Below are 4,338 nucleotides of genomic sequence, written 5' to 3' on the forward strand. Positions count from 1 at the left end.
CCCTGAAGCCTCTTTGAGCCTTATTGGGAGGCAGCAACCGGGCCCCAGGAAGAGGAGTGGGACTTGAACCCTGTTACAACTTTACATGGGATTTTTAACTCTTTTTCCTTGTAGTTTTCTGATATTTATTTTTCTTGGTAAGCTGTTGCAAACTGGAGCTTTGCAAATCCTCATGGTTTTACAATTAACACTGAGATGTATTTAATTCAGCCTTGAGTTATATATTGTGACAGACCCAGACCAGTGAAGTGCAGGAGTCTGGCCCTATTGGTATCCAACGGGTGGGCGGGCAAAGCCCGCCCACTTCTAAAGGACCTTCCCCCAGCCTAAGGGGAGGATCCAGAGGTCTAGGACACCAAGTAATTCTGTGGGACAACTAATGAAAAAAACAGGATCGAGAGTGAGGTCAGAGGGCTAAACGAAGGGAACCTGATGGGGACACCAAGCAGAGGACCCCGGACAACGACCACTGCTCCTCGAAGGCGTCAAGGGATCCGGTAGATGCCGCCCAGAGGAACTCTGCCCGGATGCGTGAATGGACAGAGGAGCAGAAATAGGCCCCACAGTCGCAGAAAATCCCGTCAGCCAACCTCCTCTCCCTGGTGTTGTAGATGGCTAGTTTGGCCAGGGCCAAGAGGAGGCTGATAAAGAGATCCCGCAACTTCGTGGGGCCAGGGATGGGGAGTGCATAGATAAGCAGGTGAGGGGAAAAGTGCAACCAAAAACGCAGTAAGATATTCAAAAGGAGCCGGAACAGGGGCTGCAACCTGACGCACTCCAAATAAATGTGCGCCAAGGTCTCCTTCTCACCACAGAAAAGGCAGGTGTTAGGGACAGGGGTGAACCACACCAAGTACACGCCCGTGCTCACAGCCCCGTGAAGGAGCCGCCAACTGACATCCCCGGCGGGCTGCGGGACCAGGGCAGAGTGAAAGCTGGCCCACCGGGGCTTCTCACCCTCGAGAAGTGGCAGGAGGTCCCGCCATTTGGTATCGGGGCGGGACGCAAGGGTAAGGGAGCGAGATGCATGATTGTCCTTGTGGTCCAGGACCCGGGCGACTGGCGCGGGTGGAGGTTGCCTCAGGTGTGACTCGCGGGCCTCCTCGCCCAGGTAACGGTCAGAGCCTGGCCTGGGGTCAAGACGGTGGCAGGCGAGCTCCCCCACCTCAGGCATCCTGGAGCGCGGTCCGCTGCTCTATCTCGGGTTTACCTTTCCGCCATGCATCATCTCGCCGGAGCACTGCAGGTTTGGAGGGCAGGTGTGAGGAGCGGTGGGGGAGGGGACTCCGGAATGGCAGGTACTCGGTGCCTCTCCCTTCGGGGGGGCACGGGCTTATCATGTCCTTTCCTTGCTCTGGTACGGCTCACCCCTGGTCCCGCCCGGATTTCCTGGCACCTCGACGGCGATTTTCTGGCGTTCTTTGTGGCCGGATGCGCTGGGGTCTCTGAGGGGTCTCCACTGCTGTGAGGAGGGGCGGGCCTGAAGTGCCTACTCATCTGTCATGTCTTCGCCTCAGGCCTGCGATGCTCCTGTATGATGCGGTGTCCGGCGTGGGGTATTGGCGCACGCCTTCCTCCGCGCTTCGAGGCTCGTCGCGCAGCTCTTTTACCTTCTCGAGGGTCTTCGCGAGTCTCTCGGGCTCGGTTTTACCAGACTTTCCGGACTGGACTCTCTTTCAACGACCAGTCATAGCGGCACGTGGGGGCGCCCTCCTCACGGGCCTGTCACAATCCCCAGCTTTGTGTGCGGTGGCGGGTCTCCCACGGTGCCAGAGGCTGGTCTTGGCGGCACAGGGTTGGCCTCTGGGCTCCGACAGGAGGACTGCTGGTCCCGGACGCTCGCTCAGTGCATGGGGCTCTCCAGCTCGTCTCCGGCGCGTACTTCGAGGGAGCCGCTCTGCGCTCTCGGCTTATTTGATGGTTCTGCACATGGGAGGCCCCTCCCACCTTCCACCAGGCCTGGGCTTTTGTGTAAGTGCCTGCCCGTTGGACCCTCGGCCCCTCACCCTTCACTGCAACCATGAGAGCCGGCTGCACATCCTGCAGCAGTTCTGTTCCAGGGCCCGCAAGACATCTGTCACGCTTGTGCTCCACCTTCACTGACCCGTCCCCGACCACCAGCCAGAGCTCTTGACCCAGTTGACCCGGGCGGAGGAGGCTGCCGAGTACACAGCCTGGCAAGCTCCACCCGCGCCAAGTCGCCCGGGTCCTGGACCACGAGGAGCACATCGTCAGCGTATACGCCGACAGGACCAGCCGCAGCTCCAGCTCCCGAAGCACCAACCCGTCAACTCTTCGCGGAGGAGACAGAGAAGGGCTCGATCGCCAGAGCGTACAGCTGGCCCGAGAGGGGGCACCCCTGCCGCACTCCCCCGAAGCTGACCGGCTCGGTCAGGGTCCAGTTGAGCCTGACCAGACACTCGCACAGAAAGCGTACAGCACCTGGAGAAAACCACAAAACAGGGTCCGAAGCCGAACGCTCGCAGAGTAGCGCCCAGGAGATACCCGTGATCCATCCTGTCGAACGCCTTCTCCTGATCCAGGGACAAGAGGGCGAACGACAGACATCCCTACACCCTATTCCAGAAGGTCCGGACCAGATACAAGTTATCAAAGATCGTGCGGCCCGGGACGGTGTAGGTCTGGTCTGGATGGACCACGTCGCCAGCACGGACCCTAGCCGCAGCGAGATGGCCTTTGCATGATTTTGTAGTCCGTGCTGAGGAGCGAGATGGGACGCCAATTCCGTAAGTCGCGGAGGTCCCCCCTCTTCGGCAATAAGGCGAGCACGGCTCGCCTGCACGAGAGAGGGAGGACCCCGCTCTGCAAAGACTCGGCCCAGACGGTGACCAGGTCTGGGCCGAGAACGTCCTAGAACACGCGGTAGAACTCCACGGTCAGCCCGTCCATGCCCGGAGATTTATTGGTGGGCATGCGACGGAGGGCTTCCGAGAACTTGGCCAGAGTGAGAGGCAACTCTAGCCGGCCCTGGTCGCCCGTGCTGACCGTCGGGAGTCTGTCCCAGAGTACTCTGCAAGCGTTAGGATTGGTCAGATCCGGGGAGAAAAGAGTCGCGTAGAAGGCCCTGGCCTGAAGGAGGTGGATGCGGGATCGAACAAAAGCACCTCGGGCCCAATGGTCCTCGAGGGCCCGGAGCTCCTCCCATTTCTCCCGGCACGCTCCGCAGAGGGATGGATCCTCGGGGCTGGCGGCCAGACGCCTCTCCAGCTCCAAGACCTCCCGCTCCAGCTGCTCTATCGCCGCATCCCTCCGTCGGCTGGTGCCCCGGGTGTAGTTACAGCAGAAGAGCCTGGTGTGCCCCTTCCCCAGATCCCACCACCGCCGTGCCGAGGAAAAGGCGCACCTCTACCTTCGCCAGGCCAGCCAGAACTCCTGGAAGGACGCCACGAAGCCCGCATCCTCCAGCAAACTATTATTTAAGTGCCAATAGGCCGGCCCCGGCCTCTCCACGCAGAGAGAGGCCGTCACGATGGCAAGATAGTGATCCGGAAAAGGGGGCCAGCCGAACGCTGGAGGAATGGGCCCGTGAAAGGTGGAAATGCGACAGGTAAATGCGGTCCAGCCGGGAGTGGCACGACAGATGGGCCTCCAGCCGGACGAAGGTGAACGTCAAGACGTCGGCCGGGTGGTGGTCGCGCCAAACGTCCACCAGAGAGTGGCGTTCGATGATCTCCCGGAGGATGTCCGTGACAGACGGGCACTGCTCGGTCCCCGAGTGATCCCGTTCCTCGAGGTTGGTGTTAAAGTCCCCCCCCAGGACCAAGCACTCACGAGGATCCAGGGAGCCGAGGAAGGCGGACGCCTGCTGATAAAAACGCAACCTCTCCGGGCCCGATGTCGGGGTGTAAACATTAACAAGATTAACCACAAGCCCCTCCAGGCGGACCCGGAGGTGCAGCAAGTGGCCCAGCATAGCCTCGGCGACCCCCAGCACCACTCTAGTCACGCAAACCGAGAAGTGGCTAAAGTAGGCCCCGTTCCCCCACTCCAGCCGCCAGCTAGCTTCAGCGGCCAGATCTGTATGGGTCTCCTGCAGGAAAACCACAGAGTACCCCCCCTCCCGGAGGAAGGAGAGCACCTGGCTCCTGCGTAGACCCATCCTACAGCCCCGGGTGTTTAAAGTGGGAAAGATGATCAGCGCCATGAGGAGGGCTGGGGGGGATCCTCGCTGGCAGACACGCCCACGGCCTCCGGCAGGCCGCGCAGCAATCCGTGACCTACCCAGTAGGTGAGTAAAGAGTCACAGAAGAGGCAGACCCGCCGGTAGGCCGCGGTGGCCTGTTTCCCGGTCCTCTTACCCTCCCCCATGAGGGCCCT

This window comes from Chelonoidis abingdonii, chromosome 5, assembly GCF_003597395.2.
Source record: "Chelonoidis abingdonii isolate Lonesome George chromosome 5, CheloAbing_2.0, whole genome shotgun sequence".
NCBI classification, from domain to species: domain Eukaryota; kingdom Metazoa; phylum Chordata; order Testudines; family Testudinidae; genus Chelonoidis; species Chelonoidis abingdonii.